We start from the raw sequence: 24,661 nt of genomic DNA, 5'->3' as shown, positions 1-24,661 counted from the left end.
ACAATACGTTATATACACAAACCCAGTTTTGTCATCAATTCATTATGACATGTTGCTGGCAAAGGCTTGGTAAACAAATCAGCAATATTATCTTGTGATTTACAATACTCCAGTTTGATTACCCCATTCTGTACACAATCTCTCACATTCACATGACGGATAGCAATATGTTTTGATGCGGATTTCATTCTTTCTGAGCCCGCTAATGCAATGCACGATTGGCTATCTTCATACACTTGGATAGGCAAATCTACTTTACAATCTAGATCTTTCAGTATCTGTATAAACCACATGATTTCATTGCATGCTAGCGACAGGCTCCCATATTCTGCCTCACAGGATGAGGTCGCAACAAATCCTTGTTTCTTTGACCTCCATCCAATTATGGAATTGGCAAACATCATAACCATTCCACTTGTAGATTTTCTAGTAGCTACACAGCTTCCCCAGTCCGCATCAACAAATACTTCTAGTTTTTCATCTTGTGTACTAGATATCTTTAAACATACATTTAATGTCCCCTTTAGATATCTGATAAGCCTTTTCAAAGCACACCAATCGAAGCGGAGACCCGTTAAGTAAAACCCCAGGTAGAGTGAGCCTGGGGTTGTGGGACTCGGCGGGCACCAACAGCGACCTCGGAAACGAAGAAGGGACCCTGTAAGGGGCTCCGGAACGTGGAGGGGGTAGCGGTGCTGTGAGTTCATCGCTCTTTCCGTGGAAGCGAAGCCGCGCGGCTGCTGCTGATGAGCGCTGACCTTTCTTCTCTTGATCATCCGGTTTGAAACAACATACTCGTGAGTAAGAAACCTGGGATTTTTGAGTCTAAATTTTTGAAATTCGGCTGAAAGCGGGAGACGTTAAAAGGAAGTCCGTCTTCCGACTCTGCTTAAAATAGCAAGCAAAGAGACTTCAAAGCTGAAGCGCTGAGAGGGGTTTTAAAAGAATTTGGAGTACACCCCGCAAATTTGGACTTGACTATTGAAAATTAAGGAAACAGTACTGTTATAAGTGGATATAGACAGTGATTTCTCTCTCTTCTCTCTGTGGATTACAAAACTTTGAAACCCAGCTCTAGGGCTGCCTGGATACAAAAGAATCTTCAGATTGCGGTTACTGTGTATAAAGCTTTAAAGTTACATTGGGGCTTGTGTGGAAGTTACAAATAAGAAACTGTTGCATGCACCATTGTTAAGAACTTCTACTTTCTGCATTTTAAAGTGAATTCTGAAGTTCTCTCCCGTGCTTTGGCTTTTATTTGGACTTTACAAAACTTTTTTTACTTGGGAACTTAATGGTGGAAACTTTTTACTTTTTTTTTCCTTACCTTCTGGGGAGCTCCCCCTACTGGATTGTGGAATTTCTAGTCTCTGAGAACTGCTGGTTGTTTTGCAAATTTTATGTTTGGATTTTCACATCCTGGACTGCCTTTCCCATGGGATTTACAATTTGACCTTGAGACTTGGACAGCTGTGGAATGAGTGGTGCACCAAAAACAAGGGCTGCTAAAAAAGCAAAACAAACTGAACTGTTGCAATCAACTTTGCCTGTGCAGCCACGCAGATCTTCGGTCCCAATTGTGACAGGCCTGCAAGAGGGACAATCTAAACAGTCAGCTGCTGGGGATATGGCTGCAGGAGGGCTAGACCCAGTTTCTAAAGAAATATTGGACCAGCTATCAGCATTAAATAAGAAATTTGACCAAGTGACAGCCACAATAAATAAATTGACTGTTCAAGTCTCTCAAAACACACAGGCAATTGGAAATATCCAATCAACAACAACAGAAAATCGAAAATTAGCTGAAGAAGCAAATTTCAAATCAGAGGAAAATAAAAAGAAAATAGAGGAATTAAGAGGGGAAGTAAGACCACTGAGCAGACAGATTAATGAACAGCAAGCCTATCTGTCCATGGCGGAATTGAAGAGCCGGGAAAGCAATCTCAGGTTCAGAAATATCCCAGAAATTGAGAAAGAAGATTTGATTAGCTTTTTGACGGCAGAAATATCAAAATTCTGGGGTTTGGCAGAAGAGAAGGATTTTAAAATTGTCACCGCTTTTAGACTGGGAAGAGTGGTTAAAAAGGACAAACCAAGAGATTGCTTGATCATCCTGAGATCTAAGCAAGAAAGGGATAACATACTCGGCCTACACTTCAAAAATTCATTGGTGATTCAAGGAAAGACAGCAGAAATCTTCAGAGATATACCGAAACAATTGTTGGACCTGAGAACTACATACAAAGACCTTGCAAGCTTACTAAGAAACAACACAATTCCTTATAGGTGGGAATTTCCTCAAGGACTATCTTTCAACTTGAAAGGGAAAAAAGTAAGAATCAGAACTGCAGAGGAGCAAGAAAAGTTCCTGAACGACCACGGGGAGGACCTTCGGAAAGGAGTAGCAGGAGCTTGGCCACCCCCTTCGTTTGGTTTGAATCCGGCTCCACCTCCAGACAAAGACGACAAGGGAGACACTCCCATTGGCTGACAAACTGATCCAGGATGTCTCTGCAGCTTCTTAGTTGGAACATTCATGGCGCAAATTCCCCTGAGAAAAGGAAAAGGATCTTCCATATATTGAGGAAAGAACAATTGGACATTATTTGCCTGCAAGAAACACATGTGACTAGGCTCCATAGGAGAGTGTTAATCAATAAAAGATTAGGCCAAGAATTTATCTCATCAGACAAGGTCAAGAAAAGAGGAGTAGTGATTTATGCAAAGGAGAACCTAGCACCGAAGTTTGTGTTTAAAGACGAACAAGGGAGAATTTTGGCGATTGAAATTCAACTACAAGGAGAAAAATTTTTGATAGTAGGAATATATGCACCAAATGAGGGGAAATCGGAATTTTACAAAAAGCTGCATGAGATAATGCTGGATCATATTGACTACACTAACATCATTTTGATGGGAGATATGAATGGGGTGGTCTCCACTTATATGGATAAGTCACAAAATCAAAATTTAACTAAAGATGGCAGACTACCTAAGACTTTTTTTGAATTAACAGACAGTATGGACTTAATTGACATTTGGAGGACAAAAAACCCATTAGGTAAAGAAGGGACATTCTTTTCTGAGGCCCATCTATCATGGACAAGAATCGACCAAATTTGGACATTTAGAGGACTGGCACCCAAGACTAAAAAAATAGAGATCTGCCCAAAAACTTGCTCCGACCATAATGCCCTGAAAATGGATTTGAGACTTACACCAGCTGGATCCTTCAGATGGAGAATGAATGACACTTTGTTTAGAGATCAGGAGATTGTGAACAAGGCCCAAAAAACGGTGAAGGATTACTTTGAAATAAATTTGAACACTTCTGTGGAAAAGAAAACAATCTGGGACGCGAGTAAAGCAGTTATGAGAGGGTTCCTGATACAACAGAATACGATTAAGAAAAAACTCTGGAATGGTAAAAAGGACAAGATATTAGAGAAGATAAGAGATGGAGAGAAAAGATTGAGATTGAATCCAAAATCAAAAGAAGTCTTAAGAGAAATCAAATTCCATCAAGCACAATATGTGAAATTGATAAACCAAGAAGTTGAATGGAAAATTAAACAAATGAAACAAAGATCATTTGAATCGGCGAATAAATGTGGGAAGCTGCTGGCATGGCAGCTGAAAAAGAGACAAAAATTGAACTTTGTTACCAATCTGGAGGTTGAAGGAGAATGTATTCAGAAACCAGAAGAAATTAGAAAGTGTTTCCAGAGATATTTTAAAAAGTTGTTTACCCAAGGGCCCCAGGCGGAGATAGAGATAAATCAATTTATAAAGAAAAATGGATTGCAAAAATTATCTCAAGACAAACAAACAACCCTGAATTACAGAATAACACAGCAGGAAATTGAAAGTGCCATTCAGAACATGCAATTAGGCAAGTCCCCAGGCCCAGATGGACTCACCTCCAAGTACTATAAGACATTAAAAGACTATTTGATTCAGCCGTTATTGGAGGTGTGCAATCAAATTATGGAGGGGAAGGGGGCGCCAGAATCGTGGAAAGAAGCTTTCATCACTTTGATACCAAAAGTAGAATCTGAAAAGACCCAACTAAAGAACTACCGTCCCATCTCACTCCTGAATGTGGATTATAAAATCTTTGCTGACATTTTGGCAAGTAGATTTAAAAGAGTATTAAATGAAGTTATTCATAAAGACCAAGCAGGCTTTCTCCCTGGTAGACATTTGTCTGATAATACGAGGAACATTATTGATGTTTTGGAGTTGTTGCAGACAAATATGAATACGAAAGCAGTGCTGATTTTCATATATGCAGAGAAGGCCTTTGACAATATATCTTGGAAATTTATGAAGAGAAATTTGGAAGAGATGGGAGTGGGAAGGGCGTTCCAAAATGGTATAGAAGCAATATATTCAGAGCAAAAGGCCAAATTGATTGTGAACAATGTGGTGACAGAAGAGTTCAAAATTGAAAAAGGGACACGACAGGGGTGCCCCCTATCACCTCTGTTATTTATCTCTGTCCTGGAGGTGTTGCTGAACTTGGTTAGGAAGGACCAGCAGGTAGAAGGAATACAGGTCGGAGAAAAACAATATAGACTGAAAGCTTTTGCAGATGATTTAGTTTTAACATCACAGGAGCCAGAGTCTAGTACAAAAAGAGTTTTAGAACTAATTCATGAGTTTGGTCGGGTGGCGGGATTTAAGTTGAATAAACAAAAAACTAAAGTTTTGGCAAAAAATTTGACACCTTCAGAAATAGAAGGGTTTCAGAAGGAGACTGAGTTGAATGTGGTCAAAAAAGTGAAATACCTAGGGGTTAATTTGTCTGGTAAAAACTTGGATTTATTTAAAGATAATTACATAAAATGTTGGTCAGAAATTAAAAAGGATTTAGAAATTTGGTCAAGACTAAAACTCTCCTTGTTGGGAAGGATATCAGCCGTAAAGATGAATGCATTGCCAAAGATGCTGTTCCTGTTTCAAACCCTACAGATCGTGGACAGAGTGGAATGTTTTGGAAAATGGCAGAGGGATATCTCGAAGTTTGTCTGGCAGGGCAAAAAGCCCCGTATAAAATTTAAAATACTAACAGATGCAAAAGAAAGAGGGGGATTTGCCCTGCCGGACTTAAGGTTATACTATGAGGCTGCATCCTTTTTTTTTTTTAATTTTTAAATAATTTTAATTTTATTAGAAAAAAGATTCACGTTACATGTCAAACTTCAGATACATATAAACATGTCATTAAAAGGTATAAGAGAAGAAAAAAGAAAAAGCAAGCAAAAAACAGAAAATTACAAAAAAGGAATTCTTAAAAGAAAAAGGAGAGAAAAAAGAAAAAAAAGAAAAAGAGCGAAAAAACAAAAAGAGAAAAGGCAGCAAAAAACGGACAGACTTCCGTTCAACTTGGTCCAGGATTACACAATCATAAAAGAATATTTGCAGTAGAACTTGCAATGGTATTTAACATCGACGGTGTTAATTATCTTCTGCTGTTATGTTACTAATACCCATATTGTCCTCAACATAAATTAAAAATTTCTTCCACTCATCTTTAAGTTTCATAGTATTATTTTGCCTTAATTTCTGTGTTAATCTCGCTAATTCTATATATTGATATAATTTCACTTGCCACTCTCCGATCGTAGGCATGTCAGGGGATTTCCAATTTTGTGCAATTAGGATTCTCGCCGCGGCAGTCGCATATTGGAAAAAGGTTTGATCTGATTTTTTTATTTCCTCACCAATCATACCTAAAAGAAACAACTCAGGTATCCTGGGGAAATTATATTTTAAAATTTTTTTCAGTTCATCATAAATCTTTCCCCAGAATTCCTTCACTGCCTCACAGGTCCACCAAATATGGAAAAAGGTCCCAACCTTCTCTTTGCATCTCCAACAACTATTATCGACAGTTTTATACATCTTTCCTAGCTTTACTGGGGTCAAATACCAGCGGTATATCATTTCCTCTAGGTTTTCTCGGAGTGTTGCACACGCTGTAAATTTTATACCCTTCCTCCAGAGTGTCTGCCATTTATTATAATCAATATTATATCCAAGGTCTTTATCCCACTTCACCATCGCGCCCTTCACCAAATCCTCTCTTGTATCCCATTCCAATAGTTGTTTATATAATTTGGAGAGGTGTTTATCATTACTCTCTAAGATTTCTGTCTGGAATCTTGATTTTTTATCACTCATCCCCTGTTTCTTGTGCTCACTCCACAATGCATTAATCTGGTGGAAGTGAAACCATTCTTTTATCTTGTCTTTCAACTCGTCATAAGACTTCACCTTCCAACCTTCTTCTGTCTTAGTTAGGAGGTCCTCATAGGTCCACCTTTCTCCCATCATATTCGGTTTTTTTATTTTGACAATATCCACTGGGGAGAGCCACCAAGGGGTTCTTTCTTCAATCAGTTTTTTATATCTATTCCACACCTCCAATAGTGAACCTCTAATTATGTGGTTAGAAAACCCTCTGTGTATCTCCCCTTTCCCCTGCCACAAATAGGCGTGCCACCCGAACCTAATATCAAAACCTTCCAGGTCCAATAAATCAGTGTTTCTGAGGGTGGCCCATTCCTTTAGCCAGCTTAAACAAGCTGCCTCATAGTATAACCTTAAATTCGGTACCCCAAATCCGCCCCTCTCTCTTGCATCTGTCAGGTATTTAAACCTTATCCTGGCTCTTTTCCCCTGCCAAATGAACTTAGTCAAAATTCTTTGCCAATTCCTAAAACGGGTGGTGCCTTTAATTATCGGGATATTTTGGAACAAAAACAATAATCTTGGGAGGATGCACATTTTAATCGCCGCCATCCTCCCTGTCCATGAAAGCTTCAGCCTCTGCCAGATGTCCAGATCTTTTTTTATTTCCTGCCAAATCTTATCATAATTATCTTCTACCAAATTTATATTTTTTGGAGACAGCCAAATTCCCAAATATTTTACCTTATTCACAATTTTTATACCGGTCCTTTGTTCCAATTGAATTTTGTCCTCAATAGCCAAATTCTTTGTTAAAATTTTTGTTTTCTTCCTATTTAGTCTAAATCCTGACAGTCTGCCGAATTCCTCTAATAAGTCTATCACCTTACTTACACTATCCACTGGTTCTTCCAGGGATAGGACTAGGTCGTCGGCATATGCCTTTAGCTTAAGTTCTTTCTTTCCAATTCTTATCCCCTTCACACCCACTGCATCTCTTATTCTATTTGCAATAACTTCCAAAACCATTATGAAGAGCAGGGGGGATAAAGGGCAGCCCTGCCTTGTGCCTTTCCCAATCTTGAATGATTTAGTTAGGCTGTTGTTTACAATCAGCATAGCCTGTTGTTCCGAGTAAATTGCTTTGATTCCTTTCAAATAGGGACCTTCAATACCCGCCTTTTCCAAGCATAGTGATAAAAACTCCCAAGAGACATTATCAAAAGCCTTCTCGGCGTCTATAAAGATTAGTGCGGCTGGGATATCTATCCTTGTATCTAAGTATTCAATGATATTTAATATGTGACGCACATTATCTTTCTGGTGTCGATTAGGGAGGAATCCCGCTTGGTCTTTATGGATGTATTTCATTAATAGTTTCTTGAGTCTACTTGCCATTATATCGGCAAAGATCTTATAGTCGTTGTTAAGCAAAGAGATTGGCCTATAATTTTTTATATCAGTTTTCTCAGTTTCTGATTTTGGAACTAAAGTTATGAATGCCTCCTTCCAGGAGCCGGGGATTTTCCCTCCCTGGAGGATGTTATTGATAACATCTCTGAGTACTGGAGCAAGGAGTTCCTCTAGTGTTTTATAGTATTTTGAGGGCAAACCATCCGGCCCGGGGGCCTTTCCATTTTTCATCCTATTAATAGCTTCCTTCACTTCATCTACAGTAATTTCCTTATTTAATCGTATTCTGTCCTCTTCCGATATATATTTTCCTCTTTCCTGCTCCAAAAATCTTTCAATTTCTAATCTATCTTCAGTTCCTCTTTCATATAACTTTTCAAAAAACTGAACGAACCTCTTTTCTATTTCATCTGGGGCTTCTATGATGTTATCTTCCATTATTATTTTACTTATCACATTTTGCTTTTTCCTCTTTCTCAACTGCCACGCGAGTAACTTCCCCATTTTATTTGCCGATTCAAAAAACCTCTGCTTCATGTATTTGATTCTCCAATCTATTTCCTGGTTTAGTATAGCTGAATACTGGGCCTGTAGCACCTTTAAGGCACGAGTGGCCTCAACATCTGCTGGGTTTGTGGTCAGTTTCCTTTCGTAATTTCTCAGTTGTGTGAGGATTTCTTCTTTCTTTCGTTCTCTTAGTTTCCTCCTAAGGTTATTTTGTTGAATTAGAACCCCCCTCATAACCGACTTACTGGCATCCCATACAATATCTATAGTGGGTCCCCCCTTCAAATTCAAATCCAAGTAATCTTTTAAGGTGCCTTTAACCTTTTCTTTCACATCATCATTATCTAGAAGATTTTCCTCCATCCTCCATCTATATTGTCCCTTAAACCCACCCTTAATTTCCATTACCAACGCACAGTGATCAGAAAGTGTCCTAGGTAAAATTTCGCATCTCTTCACCCTTAAAATAAGGTTTCTCGTCGTCCAAATTTGGTCAATTTGACCCCAACTTTGATGTGGTTCTGAATAATAAGTAAATTGTTTGGAAGAAGGGTTTTTGTGTCTCCAGACATCAACTACATCTAGATTATCCTCTAAGTCCTTAAAAGATTTCGGCAGTTTTCCTCTGTTAGAGTTCCCTCTCTTTACGCTCCTATCCAGCTCCGGTACTGGCACCCCATTCATATCCCCGAGCAGGATTAATTTATGCATTTCTAATTCTAATAGGATTCCTTCCAGTTTCTCAAAAAATTCTGCTCTATTTTTATTCGGGGCATAGACCGTCACTACATTAATTTTTTCCCCTCTAAAATTTAGTTGGATCCCTAAAATTCTTCCTTCCTCGTCATTACAGATTTGTACGGGGTTCCACTTCTCTTTTACATATATCACTACCCCTTTTTTTTTATTTACCTCCGAATTAATAAATTCTACTCCTAATTTTTTATTCATCAAAATATGTTTATGTTTCTTCGCAATATGGGTTTCCTGGAAGCAAATTACATCATAGTTTTTGTTTTTCAACACTCTCTCAATTTTATTCCTTTTAACTTTCTCATTCAACCCATTCACATTCCAGGATAAAAGATTTAATGTATGTGTAATTGTTTCTCTTTATCTATTACGATTTCTCTATCCGAGGTCCCGAACTAAACTCTACTGCCTCTATTACCTGAGAGCTCCCCCTCCTCTGCCGTATCCGCTCCCACCACGGCTTCATCATCTTCCTCGTCTGTTCCTTCCATCCCCTCCTCCTCCTCCTGCCCCCTCTCCTCTCCCGCCTCCTCCTGAACCTTCTCCCTGCTCCCGGGCCTGTTCTCTGGCCTTCCCAGATCTTTCTCGTACCTTCTCAAAAACTTCTCAGCCTCCTGTGTGTCCATCAGTCTAAATTTCTTATCCTTATAGTGGAAGGTAATCCCTTCCGGGAACTCCCATCTAAATTGTATCCCCTTTCTCTTCAAAACAGCTACCACCTGTTTATATCCCTCTCTTTTGCGTAATAACCTGACCGGTATTTCTTTATAAATAATAATGGGTCTTCCATCAATTCTTAATCTATTGTGGTAGCTCTTCCTTAAAATTAGGTTTTTCACTTCCGCTGAGTTAAAGATCACTAAGCAGTCTCCCAAGAATTTGTTAGTTCTGAAATTCTTAGGTCTAGACATCCTAAAAACATTCTCTATAGAAAGAGCCAACTCTTCCTCCCTTATATCTAGCCATTTAGACAATTCTCTAATCATTTTTCCTCTTATATCTTCATTTCTTTCCTCCGCTACTCCCCTGAATTTCAAGTGTAGCTGCTTTTGTCGCATGTCTGCCATGGCTAAATTGTCCCATATCCTGTCTTGTGAGCTGCTTAACTCTCTTAACTCTTCTTTCACCTTCGTTGTCTCTCTCTTCTGCTCCCTTATCTCTTTCTGTAATTTCTTGTTAGATTCTTCGATCAATCTGGATTTAACAGAGAGGTCCTGGATTTTAGCCGAGAGTTCCCCAACTGCTCCCTCTATCCTTTTGTCAATTCTCTCTTGTACCTCTCCTAGCTTAAGTTCCATACATAATGTATTCTGTTTAAATTCCTCCTTTATTCTCGCCCACAAATTGTCTAGGTCTTTGATTTCTTCCTGGCGGGACCATTTCCTCTCCCCGGGCGTCCCACCCCCTTTCTTCCCATCCTTCCCATCCTTCCCCGCCATTCCCGAAATTCTCCCACCTGATTTCTATACCCTCCCTCTGCTATTTTCCCCTCCCCTTAAGTCCCTCCTTTAAATTTCGGTAAATATCAACAATTACAGGCGAAAATAAAGAGGAAACAAAACCGAAAAATAAAACATAGCTGAAGCTGTTTTCACCATCTGTGAATGGCCAGGCTCTTCAGGGTTGAATCCAAAACGTAAATCTCCAGGCACCCCCAAGGCAAAGCTCTATGTCAACGTCTGTACCAGCGTCTATGTCAAAAATCCGGATTTGAAGAGGAATATCAGATGGAGGTGCGGGCAATACAGAGCAGGGTAGTTCCACTTTAAAGTCCCGACGTTGTCTTTCAAGTTCTTCTCATCAATCCACTTTCCTCCACTAGTCCTGAGTCACAAGTCAACAGGGCTTCCTGTCCACATTCAAGCCTTAAAGGTATATACTCCACTTTCCGATCCAAAACCAACCCCAAATCCAATTGCCAGTGGGAAGCCTCCGAGCAGAGAGGCAGAAGGGGGAAAAAGAAAAAAAGAAAAGGAAAAGTAGAGGCAGCAGAGGCGTGAAGGGGAGGGGGGAATGGCAATACCTCTTGCCACCACCTCTCTCCTAAAATAGTCCGTCCACTCCTCTAGGTTCTCGGGGTCGGTCTAAATACCCTTCAGGAGCGGCCAAAAGCGCCTCAGAGCTTCCTTATGTCCATACAAAACAAAACAAAATGTATAAATGTAGAAAACAATTTAAGCGGTTTAAAATCCAATAGACGTACAGCGGCTAGGAACAGCGTAAACGACACAGAGGGTCTGGTTATTGCCGTCCCTCCCACTTAGTCAGTCTTTATAAACAGTTAAGGCTTTTAGGCAAATACGCCGCACTTTTGGTTCCACAGCTTAAAGTTCACTCACTCAGACAGACTTTGCATAGAGCCTCCTCAAACCGCCGACTTCCACCTGCGCCATCTTAGTTCCATCGCCGAGTGAACTCCCCTGTAGACTTCTGAAGAAAAAGTAAAAAAATAACCAGGCAACACGCAGCTCCGCTATTAGCTCTTACGCTTCCAAAATGAGAACGCGTTCTGAAAAAACGCTGCAACACACTGCGTGTGCCTTCCTACTCTTTAGGAGGTCCGTCGCCTCTCCTGGCTGGAGCTCGAGGCGTCGCGTTGCGGGGGCAGAACTATCCCCAGTTGCGCTAGCGGTCTCCGTCTTCACGCCCTACCGGAGCGGAGAGGTGACCTGACCGCTTCCACGCTGCAGGGGGCCAGACTCCCAAGGGTTCCCCCCTTAGGATTTTCGGGTTCGCTGCGCCCAAGCGGCTCCCCAGACCTCCGCAACGCCCAGAAGAACCAGGAGCTGGTTCTCTGCGCTCCCTCCCAGGTCGCGACCGGAACCGGAAGTCCTGCATCCTTCTGCTGGATGAAAGATTGGTTTTTACTAGAAAACACCGATGTCCTAGATCTGGAAGGGTTCAATAATGCTTTTGGTTGGCATGCATACTTGTGGTACGACAAGGTGAAGAGTCACAAATTGTTTAAAAACCATATTGTCAGGAAAGCTTTATTTATTGTCTGGACTAAATATAAAGACTTACTTGAAAACAAGACCCCGAGGTGGCTTTCACCAATGGAGGCAAAGGCCCCCAAAAGACTGAATATGGTGGTTGGCTGGGCAAAATACTGCGAGATAATAGAAAAATGCGGAGATAACTGGAGATTGTTGAGCTTAGAAAAAATAAAAAACAAGGTGCGAGATTGGTTACATTATGCCCAAATTCAAGAGGTTTTCTTTTTTTTTGCTGTTAAATTTTTTATTAAGGTTTTCCATTAAAAAACACCAAACATATCCATTTACATATCACATAATTTGTCTTATTTGGACCTCCCACAACTTCTCTAGCAATCATTCGTAGTACAAATCTTATCCTCACATTCCTTTGTTACAATATTTCCATTGTGTTTTATATTTCTGATCTTATTTGCCTTCTGGTAATATTCCCTATTTTTCACAAAGCTTCTTTAAGACACACTAGCGTTGTACCCTCCTCACATATATTTTCCAAATACTCCGTAAATTTCCCCCAGTCCTCAAAAAATCTATGGTCTTTTTGGTATCTGATTTTACCCGTTAGTTTGTCCAGTTCTGCATACTCAGTTAATTTTGACCTCCATTCTTCCAAATTCGGGACCTCTTCCTGTTTCCACCTTTGAGCTAGCAATGTCCTTGCTGCGGTGATCGCGTATTGAAACAGTTTGCTGTCTCTCCTACTTATATCCCTTCTTGTTACCCCCAGCAAGAAGGTTTCTGGTTTCCTACCAAAGCTATATTTTAGCATTTTCTTTAGTTCGTTGTGTATCAGCTCCCAGAACCCCCTTACTTTTCTGCAGTCCCACCACATATGCATAAATGTACCTACTTTCTCCCTGCATCTCCAACACTTATTACAGGTCTTGTACATTTTTGATAGTTTTACTGGTGTCATATACCACCTGTAAACCATCTTCATTGTGTTTTCTTTTAGTGTGACACATGCGGTAGACTTCAAGTTCTCATTCCATATTTTTTGCCAATCATCCAAATCTATGTTGTAACCTAGATCTTTGGCCCACTGAATCATAACTACTTTCACCTCCTCATCCATTGTGTGCCATTCCAACAAAATTTTGTACATTTTAGAAATTATTTTACAGTCCTTATTCACAATTTCTGTTTGGAACTTTGAGTCTTTTTCTTTATACCCTTTTTCTTTCTCTTCCTTCTTAAACATTTCATTTACTTGGCGGTAGTGCAACCAATCATAGACATATTTTTTTACTTGTTCATATGGTTTTAACCTCCACTTGCCCTCTTCCTTCACCACCAAATCTGCATAGGTGGCCCAATCGCTTCTCATATTGATTTTCTTAACTCCCATGGCCTCTAGCGGGGATAACCAATGTGGGACCCCTGTTTCCAATATATTTTTGTATCTGTCCCACACTTCCAGTAGCGATCTGCGAAAGATATGGTTTCCAAATGAACCGTAGCCTTTCTTCTTTTCTTTCCAAAGATGCGCGTGCCAACCAGACCTGGCATCGAATCCTTCCAAATCTAGGAGCTTTGTATTTTTTAATTTTATCCACTCTTTTAGCCAGCAGAGACATGATGCTTCGTAGTATAACTTCAAATCTGGCAGGGCAAAGCCTCCTCTTTCTTTTGCGTCTGTTAATAGTTTATACTTAATTCTCGGCTTTTTGCCCTGCCAGATATATCTAGAGATCATTCTTTGCCATTCTTTGAAAATCGCCACTCCTTTTAAAATTGGTAACATCTGGAAAAGAAACAGCATCTTCGGTAGTACTAACATCTTGATCATTGAGATTCTTCCCCAAAAAGACAATTTTAGCCTATTCCATATTTCCAAATCTTTCTTAATTCCCTTCCACACCGAGATATAGTTATTTTGGAACAGATCAATGTTCTTTGGCGTTAACCATATTCCCAAGTATTTCACTTTTTTGGCGATTTCTATACCCGTTTTTTGTTGCAATACTTCCATCCCTGTTTTTTCCATATTTTTAGCTATAATTTTGGTTTTCTTCCTGTTTATTATAAAGCCTGCCACCTCTCCAAATTTTTCAATTTCTTCCAGTATCTCTGTTGCGGTTTCCAACGGTTCCTCCGCCAACAAAACTAAATCGTCGGCAAAGGCTTTAACTTTATATTGATTATGGCCTACTGCAACCCCCTTTATACTTTCCTTCTTCCTAATTGAGTCCAGTAGCACCTCTAGGACCATGATGAATAGTAGTGGTGACAATGGGCATCCCTGTCTAGTGCCTTTGGAGATCTTTATCTCTTCCGTAATCACATTATTTACTATTAACTTCGCTTTTTGCTCCGTGTAGATTGCCTTTATCCCATTGAGAAAGTCGTTCCCCATTTCCCTCTGTTCGATATTTTTTAGCATAAAATCCCATGACACGTTGTCGAATGCTTTTTCGGCGTCCACGAACATCAGCATTGCTTGCTTCTCAATCCTGGTGGACAGATATTCTAAAATATTTATGACGTTTCTCATATTATCTCGCATCTGCCTGCCTGGAAGGAAGCCCGCCTGGTCTTCGTGAATAATTTCTTGTAGAACCTTTTTTAATCTTTCTGCTATTATTCCTGCAAACAATTTATAGTCCGTGTTTAGTAGTGAAATTGGTCGATAGTTCTTTACTTGGGTTGAGTCCGCTTCTTCTTTCGGAATTAGAATTATAAACGCTTCCTTCCACGTCTCTGGGATTTCCCTCTCCTTTAATATGATGTTCATTACCTCTCTCAATGGTTGCAATAGGGTTGTACCCAATTCTTTGTAGTATCTTGCTGTGAAGCCATCCGGTCCAGGGGCTTTTGCATTTTTCAGTTTTTTAATCGCCGCCATCAATTCTACTGTATCGATTGGGGTGTTCAGCCTTTCTTGTGCTTCTGTCGGGATCTTTTGCACCTCCTTCTCTTTTAAGTATCTCTCTATTTTTCTCCTATTATTCTTCTCTTTTCTTTTATACAATTGTCTGTAGAAATCCACGAAACCTTTCCTAATATCTTTAGGGTTAGTTATCTCATCTCCTTCCACTACAATTTTGTTTATTGTATTTTGCTCTTTCCTTTTCTTAGTCTGCCACGCGAGCCATTTTCCTGATTTATTTGCAAATTCGAAGTTCCTTTGTTTCAATTTTTTGATGTTCCATTCCACCTCCTTGTTTATCATCATTGCGAATTGAGTTTGAAGAGCCTTGATACTTTGTTTAATTCTTTCATTGTTTGGTTTCTTAATCAGCTTTTGTTCATTTTCCATAATTTGTTTTAAAATTTCTTTCTTTTCTTTCTCTCTGTTTTTCTTTTTGATCGAGTTCTGTTGAATAAAGAAACCTCTCATTACTGCCTTTTTTGCGTCCCAGACTGTGCATATTTTCGTTCCTTTATTACAATTATCATCAAAATATTCTTTCAATTTCTTCTGTGCCTCCTGGACCACCCTTTGATCGTCCAGAAGGTAGTCGTTCAATCTCCATCTGAATGTTCTTTCTTCGAAGCCTTTAATTTCCACTTTAATGGGACTATGGTCTGAGATAACTCTCGGTTGTATTTCCACTTGAAGGATTCTTGGCGTTAGTTCGTTTGAGATCCAAATTTGGTCAATTCTCGACATTGACTGATTTGGTTCCGAATAAAAGGTAAACTGTTTTTCTAGTGGGTGTCTTAACCTCCAGATGTCTATTAAGTTACAATTTTTAACCATTTCAAAGAAGGTTTTTGGTAATTTCCCTTCTTTCGATCCGTTATTTCTCAGTCTGTCCATTTCTGATGACACCACACCATTCATATCTCCCATCAAAATTATCTTCTGGTCCGCGAACTCCAACAGCTTTTCTTCCAAATTCTTAAAGAAATCAGTCTTGTTTCCCTTAGGCGCGTAGATCCCGACTACTATTATTTTCTCGCCTTGCCAAATAATTTGAATTGCCATGATTCTTCCGTCCTCATCCTTAAAAATTTGTTGGGCCTCAATTTTACTCTTTACGTATAGTATCACACCCCTCTTTTTTTCTTTGTCTGAGGATATAAATTCATTTCCAAGTCTCTTATTGATCAGAATTCTTCTATGTCTCTTTGCGACATGTGTCTCCTGCATGCAAATTATGTCTAAGTTCTTCTTTTTTTAGCAGTTGTTCCACCTTATTTCGTTTCTTCTTATCGTTCAGTCCGTTAACATTCCAATTCCAAATTTTTAAAGCCATAGTGTTTCCAATTAGTCAAATTATTCAAAGAGTTTTCCTAGGCTGTTACAATCTTTCTTCAAAAGGTTTTCAAAAAGGATAAAAAAATTGGTTTCCAGGTGGAAAAATCAAAATTAGAAACAGAATTGCTTGAACCAAAGACGAGAGTGCTCTCGAGAATGTATAACTTACTGCTTAAATGGAACACACAAGATGAGGTAGTTAAATCAGCCATGATAAAATGGGCACAAGACATTGGGTACAACATTATGTTTGAAGACTGGGAAAGGTTATGGACCACCGGTATGAAATTCACGGCATGTAATGCCTTGAAAGAAAACATTATGAAAATGGTATACAGGTGGTACATGACCCCAGTCAAGTTAGCAAAGATGTATCATTTGTCTGATAATAAATGTTGGAAATGTAAAGAGGCTGAAGGAACGTTCTTTCACCTCTGGTGGACATGCCCGAGGGTGAAGGCCTTCTGGGAATTGGTATATAATGAGTTGAAAAAGGTATTTAGGTATACCTTTCACAAGAAACCAGAGGCCTTCCTCTTGGGCATTGTGGGCCAGAGAGTGCCAAAGAAGGACAGAACCTTTTTTTTATATGCAACAACAGCAGCAAGAATCCTTATAGCTAAACATTGGAAGACACAAGAATTACCCACGCTGGAAGAGTGGCATACGCAACTGATTGACTACATGGAATTAGCTGAAATGACTGGCAGAATCCGAGATCTGGGAGAAGAAACAATAGAAGAGGACTGGAAAAAATTTAAGGACTACTTACAAAAACATTATAAGTTATATGAATGTTGAAAATTTGCTAAGTTTTGGCGAAATTAGCTTCAGTGATCAAATTTGAGAATGGTGGAAATTAGGGTATAATTATGAAAGAATCAAAGTTTAGAGTAATGTCTTTACTTTAGGACCAATGATGGGGAAAAGTGAATTAACAACAAGTAATCTAAACTTAAATATAATTAGATGGAAAAAAAGAAAAACGCATGAAACAAGGTAACAATTTGCTGTCATTTTTATTGTAAAGAATGCAGGGGGTGGAGGATGTGGGGAAGTCCAGTGGATTATGAAAAAGTGTATGGAAAACATGAATATATTTCTTCTTTTTTATTTTCTTCCTTTTTCTTTCTGTAAAGCCGCTTTTGTTGAGACACTGACTATGTTATCGACCCTGGAAAAAAGCAATAAAAAATATTTAAAAAAAACAAAACAAAGCACACCAATCGGCAGTACTGGGTTTAGATACACGTTGGCTCAGAACATTTGTAGCACATGCAATGTCTGGCCTTGACCACTGGCTTAAATACAACAGTGATCCTATTTTTTGAGTGATACAACTCAGGCTGATCAAATTCATCATCACACACTGTCTTTGGGAAATCTGGTGTCATGGGAGTCTGAACTGGCTTTCAGGTTTTCATGCCAAACTGCTCTATCAAATGAAGAATTTTCTCTTTCTGGCTCAATAGGAAGCTTCCACCAGCTTCCTGCCTTACTTCTACTCCCAAGTAATTGCTTACAGGCCCTAAGGCTTTAAGCTTAAACCTCTTTTCCAATTGACTTGTGAGCTTCTGGATCTCAGCTGTGGAACTCCCTGCCACAAGCAAGTCATCAACAAAGACTAAGAGCATTAGATATTTGTTGCCTGTCCCCTTGGTGTACAGACATGGATCAGCCACACTCCTTTTAAAACCAATTTTTACAAGGGCTTCATTTAAACACTGGTTCCAACACCTTCCACTTTGTTTGAGACCATAAACAGCCTTTCTCAAACGCCAGACTGCACCATTCCCCTCTTCAAACCCAGGGGGTTGTCTCATTAACACTTCATGGTCTAAATTTGCATGCAGATATGCAGCATCAACATCAAAATGGTGCACTGCTAGTTGTCTTACAGCAGCAATGGAAAGCATTAAACGAAAAGTTTCACTCTTTACCGTGGGAGAAAACACTTCATCATAACTCTCCCCTTTAATCTGAGTGAACCCTCTGGCTACTAATCTGGCTCGAAAACGTGGTTCCCCAGATGCAAGGGTTTTCCTTTTGTAAACCCACTTGCATGACACCACTCTGCCACCAGGTGGCGGCATTATGACCTCAAACACTTTGTTACGTTTAAAAGAGTCCATTTCTTCTTTCATAGCTTGTTCCCACAAAGCACGTTCCCCAGGGGGTAAGTCTAAGACTTCATTATAACTTTGTGGTTCCACACAATTCACATTGCATACTCTCACTCCTCCTAGGGTCAAACTTTGAGGAGGTACACCCTTGTTTGAACGCTGGGAGCATCTAGGCACAACTACTTCTTCTTCCCCCCTTATCTCTGGCTCTTCTTCCTCTTCCTCTAGAGAAGTATTATCTATTGCCACATCTTTTGGGGAAATCTGTGCCTCTTCCTCATCCTGCTCCTGTGTTGCCAATGGCTGAGAAGAAGCCTCTTCTCTTACTTGCAGGGGCAGTAGGCAGTCAGGGTTGGCATGGATCGCAGTCCATCTGTCCTGGTCAGCGAAGTCTGCGCTTCGTGACAGAACCACGCGTCCTGGGCATAAATTGAAACGCCACCCTTTGCCATAGGACTGATATCCCACAAACCGCAGTTTCTGCGCTCTAGCGCCCCCTTTCTGGCGCTGAGCTTTGGGAATGTTTACATGTGCCCAAGAACCCCAGTTATGGAGCACTGTCCACTCTGGTTCTTTCCCAAACAACATACGATATGGTATATCTTTTATAGAGCTAGACCAAGTTCTATTAATCAAAAAGTTTGCGGTCAGAAAAGCCTCGCCCCACAGCCTATGGTTGTGGCCCAATCCTGCATCCACTAGCAGGCAGTCCTTTACTGACTGTATCACAGCCCCACGTCTTTCACACAGACCATTTTCAGCAGGGCTATAAGGGTTAGTCAAACGGTGAGTGATCCCCTTACGTCGCAACCATGTCCCAAATTGTTTGTTCAGAAATTCTCCGCCCCTATCTGTTTGCAACTGCACAACAGGGCGAGCAAAGAGCTTTTCAGCTTGGGCAACCCATTCTCTGAATGTGGGGAAACACTCAGATTTCTGCTTTAACAAAAACAACCAACTAAAACGTGATTTGTCATCTATTACCAGAAAAGCATATCTGGCGCCCCCTTCAGTCTTCTGTGGAAAAGGGCCTATCACGTCACAATGGACAAGTTCTAAAACCTCTTTAGATACTCTGTCGCTTTTAGAAGCCACAGGCTTCCTCTTAGATTTGGCCATTTTACATACATTGCAATCTAGGAAACAGTTACAGCTATTTACTTTTAGGTTCTTGCACACCTTTTGCATCTCTGAAAGCACACGGAAATTGGCGTGACCCAGTTTTCTGTGCAGTTCATGTACACACCCCTTATGAACTGGCAAATTATCCTGAACCACCTGGGCTGCTTTAACAGGCTTGTCCTGCATTACATATAACCCATTTTCCATCTTTGCATGGCCACATACCTGAGTTCCATTATTTATCAGGCAGCCATCCTGCGTGAACTTAACACTAGACCCTGCATTAATCAAACAGCTTACAGACAGTAAACAATAGTCCAAACTGCTGACAAACAGAGTCTCTGGTAGAGTAGTGTTCAAGCACTGCAGGAAACATGTTCCCTGGCCATCAATCTTGCTTCTACGACTATCAGCAAGATAAATTGAGTCTTTTCCATCAGCTGGCTTCTCCAGGGTCCTAAAGCCCTCCCGACTATTGCAGATAATCCTGCTGCTGCCAGAGTCCAGCAACCATGTTCCTCGAGGTATCTTTCCTCTCGAGAAAATGCAGACACAAACCGAGCAGAACGCATGTTCTTCTTCCCTGAAGAGAACCCCTTCTGCTTACGTTTCTGTGTCGATTGCTGTCTCTGCTCCATGTCGTCTCCTGGAAGTCTTGCCCTGCATTGACGTTGGAGATGCCCGGGTTGGTTGCATCTATAGCATCTCCTCACCGCCATGGCCAAGTCCAAACCTTGGCGTTGCTGAATGCTTTCCTGATCCTCAGATCCTAGCCGATCCAGCGCCGCTGCAGACAGTTACAGCTTGCCACCAACTGCTCCAACGCACAGCCACTGTCTCCGTACACCACCAGGACTCACCAGTTCCTTGCTGAAATGCTGTTAGTCGTTTTGCACTCTGCACATGCTCAGAAACACTGGGCCCATAACCTGTCAGTGTGTGATGGCCGGGGATTCCTAGTCTGAGAGTGAACCGGAGGAATCCCAGCCGGCACAGGAGTCCCTGCCTCCCGGGCCGGCTGAACTGGGGCAAGGCCTAGATGCTGAGAAGCCTGCACCCGTGCCGGGTCCTCAGGGGCAGGCACCAGGTGAGACCATTCTGGCCCCAGAGGTGCTGGAGGACTCAGTGGCTACAGGTGAGCCTCCCCTGGGGCCCAGTAACCCTTCGGCCTCTCCTGAACTGCAGAGGCTTAGGGCAGAGAGGCGAAGGGAACTGGTCTCTCCCAGGAGGAGTGCTCGCCTTAAGGCCAGGAGAGGCGGGGCTCCTGGGGGCCAGGACCGCCCCCGGCCTTAGAAGAAGATAAAGGTCAGGCAGCCCGGTCCCAGGTTGCGGGAGCAACGTCGTTGTGGAGTACCTGCTTGACCCAGACCTAGATCTGCACTCCCGGTGTGCCTGTTCCTCGCCCGGCTTCCTGCTCCTGACTCTCAGGTATTCCTGTTCCTCGCCCGGCTGCCCGCTGCTGACCCACCAGTGTTCCTGTTCCCCGCCTGGCTCCCTGCTTCTGCTCTACCAGTGTTCCTGTTACCCGCCTGGCTTCCTGCTGCTGCCCTACCAGCGTTCCTGCTCCCCCGCCCGGCTCCCTGTTTCGGACCTCGCGTCTCATCTAGTGATTGTCTACCCTGCTAGTGACTCTGGACTGAACTTCGGATACGGTATTAGAACCTTCCCCCCCCCCCGGGACCAGCACAGTTTGCTCCCGCCACACTCGCACTCCCTCTTTGTTGGGGTGCGTTCGGGAAGAGTCAGAGGCCATGGCCGACCAAGCGGCTAGACTGTTGGCAATAGCCCAGGAGAACCAGGCCTTGACACACACCGTGCAGCAGCTCAGTAACGCGGTTACGGCACTTCAGCAGCGGTTGGACGCCCTCCCGGCTCCTGGGGCCGACGCCCCGGCTCCTGGCAAGTACCCAGTGGCTTTGCCTGAGAAATTTGATGGGGCTCCGGCCAGCTTTCCCATGTTTCTTGCCCAGGCCAAGCTGTACATTCAGGGGCGCACCCGGAACTTCCCTGACGACCGCACCAAGGTGCACTTTTTGATTAGTTTGTTAAAAGACCAGGCGGCCAAGTGGGCGTTGCCGCTGCTCAGGCAGGACTCCCCTTTGCTGGCGGACTATGTGGGGTTTTGCAATCTGTTGGAGGCCGCGTTCGGCAACCCCCAGAAGGGGAGTCAAGCCAACCGGGCGATTTGGCGGTTGAAACAGGGCAAGTCCACGGTGGCCGCATACACCACGGAATTACGGCTGCTGGCACAGGACTTGACCTGGAATGACTCTGCTCTTCGGGACCAGTATCTCGAGGGGCTTTCAGACGAGATACTGGACCAGCTGGCCACTATGGAACGCCCCACCACGCTAGACACCCTCATTCAACGGAGTCTACAGATAGACGATCGGTTAGAGGACCATCGTCAGGATCGGGGCCACCGGCACTTCCAGTTCTCGGCACCAGTTTCTACCAGCAGCCCCACAGGCACAGCTGAGTCATTGGAGGAACCTATGCAGCTTGGGCCAGTGCGGCCACGCCTCTCCCCCGCAGAGAAGTCGCGGCGTCGGGAGGGGAATCTATGTCTCTATTGTGGTGGAAGCGGACACTATGCCCGGTCCTGTCCTGAGAATCGCCAGCCACAGGGGAAACCGCCAACCCCAGTAGCTGATGGCCCTGGCTACCTGGGGTCCCAAACAGCACAGAATGGGGCCGCACCAATTGAACTACAACACCTTATGGTTCCGGTACGTCTATACCCTCCAGGTGGACCCTGGATTCTTACCCATGCTCTAGTGGATTCGGGGGCAACCCGCTCCTATATGGACGCTGCTTTTGCTGCCCAGCATCGGGTGCCACTTCGGAACAAGCCAGAACCGGTACAGGTGGAGGCAATCGACGGACGGCTCCTGCGTTCGGGTGCCGTTACTCAGGAGACCCAGCCCCTGGTCGTGTGCCTCCAGCAGCACCGTGAGATGTGAACTTTGGATATTGCCTCCATGCCCCGGTTCCCCCTGGTGCTTGGGATGGACTGGCTGGAGGCTCACAATGTGCAGATTGACTGGGTCAAACGGACTGTACACTTCCCAGACCCAAGTTCTTCTGCTGAGACTGAGATGCTAGCAGCTGCGCCCACTGAGGAGGCTGCTGCAACGCTCCCCGCTGAGTACCGGGACTATCACGACGTGTTCGAGGAACGGGGGGCAGACCAGCTGCCGCCGCATCGGTCCTTTGACTGCGGCATAGACCTCCAGCCCGGAGCGCCCCTACCGGTGAGTCGCTTATACTCTTTAACAGAGCCAGAGCGCGAGGCTTTGCAGGACTTCTTGTGCAAGAACCTGGAGCGTGGGTTCATTAGGCCTTCTACCTCGCCCACTGCTGCGCCAGTGCTCTTTGTTAAAAAGAAATGTGGGGAGCTCCGCCTTTGCCATGATTACCGGGCCCTGAATAAAATTACCATCCCAGACCGGTACCCCTTGCCCCTTATTTCGGAGTTACTGGAGCGGGTGCAAGGGGCGCAGGTGTTCACCAAGCTAGACCTCCGGGGTGCCTACAATTTGATTCGGATCCGAGCCGGGGATGAGTGGAAGACAGCATTCGGGACCCGGTACGGGCAGTTCGAATACCTACTTATGCCCTTCGGTTTGTGCAACGCGCCTGCTGTGTTCCAACGGTACATCAACCACGTGTTCCAGGACTTGCTAGACAAGTACGTGGTGGTGTACTTGGATGACATTCTGGTTTACTCCCGTGACCCGGCGCGCCACGAGGGTCATGTCCGGACCGTGCTGCAGCGCCTGCGCGAGCACCGTCTGTATGCGAAGCTCAGCAAGTGCGAGTTCCATCAGCGGTCAGTGGACTTCCTGGGTCACCGACTCTCACCAGGTGAGGTGCAGATGGATCCTGGGAAGGTGGCAGCGGTTCGAGAATGGGCGGCACCTCGGAACCGCAAGGACCTACAGCGTTTCCTGGGCTTCGCCAACTATTACCGGACCTTCATTGCGGATTATGCTCATCGCACCACCCCGTTGACCCGGCTACTGCGCCCCAAGACGCCGTTTTCCTGGGACAAAGAGGCAGAGGAGCCATTTCAAGGGTTGAAGGCCTGTTTCCAGAGAGCGCCAATCTTGCAACATCCGGATCCTTCTCGACCCTTTGTGGTAGAGACTGACGCCTCCAGTACGGCTCTCGGTGCCATCTTGTCTCAGCAGTGCGGACCGGAAGCGCCACTCTTACCCTGCGCCTACTATTCGCTCCTCCCAGCGGAGCGTAACTATACCGTGTGGGAGCGGGAACTACTGGCCATCAAGGTGGCCTTTGAGGTTTGGCGCCACCATCTTGAGGGGGCTCGACACCCGGTGGAGGTGAGAACCGACCACCGGAACCTGGAATACCTCCAGACCACCCACAAGCTGAACCAAAGGCAGCTCCGGTGGGCGTTGTTCTTTTCCCGGTTCCAGTTCCGGATCCGCTACATCCCTAGCTCCCAAAACCAGAAGGCGGATGCCCTGTCCCGGAAACCTGAAGACAATGCAGACACGGTACAGCACGCAGTACCCACCACGATCCTACCACCAGCTGCATTCCTGGCCACCCAGGAGGTTGAGCCACTGCAGGCTCGGGTGCGGGAACAGCAGCGGGTCGACGCTTGGGCCCAGGAACAACTCTGGGAACTGGCCGAAGGGTCATGCCCTCAGTATCCAGGGCTGGTCTTGCATCAGGGTCTTCTGCTGCACCACGGGCGTCTGTACATCCCACCAGGGCCGCTGCGGGCTGAGGTTCTCCGGATGACCCATGATGCTCCAGCAGCGGGGCACTTTGGGCGGTATCGGACCACCCATCTGGTAAGCCGTGAGTTTTGGTGGCCCCGTCTGAAGGCTGACGTGGCTCGCTACCTCGCTGGTTGTGATGTCTGCAGGCGGGCCAATGGGCCTACCGGGCGACCCCCCGGCCTTCTTCAGCCGTTGCCGGTTCCACCACGTCCTTGGCACACAGTTTCTCTGGACTTTGTAGTGGAGCTACCCCCGTCTCGGGGCTGTACCTGCCTCCTAGTTTTCTCCGACCATTTCACGAAGATGGTGCACTGTGCCCCCTGCCCATCCGTACCCTCAGCTAAGGAAACCGCTCAGCTGTACCTTCAGCATGTCTTCCGCCTGCATGGCCTACCTGAGCGTGTGGTGTCCGACCGTGGCGTTCAGTTCACGTCCCGGGTTTGGCGTGCTTTGCACCAGGCCATCGGAACAGAAGGCTGTCTCTCATCTGCTTACCACCCACAGACTGATGGCCAGACGGAACGGGTGAACGCGGTGCTGGAGCAGTACCTCCGGTGCTGGAGCAGTACCTCAGGAGCAGGGACACATGATCAG

The sequence above is a fragment of the Podarcis bocagei genome, assembly GCF_964188305.1.
Source record: "Podarcis bocagei genome assembly, chromosome: W".
Taxonomy (NCBI): Eukaryota; Metazoa; Chordata; class Lepidosauria; order Squamata; family Lacertidae; genus Podarcis; species Podarcis bocagei.
Note: the sequence above shows the minus strand (reverse complement) of the source record.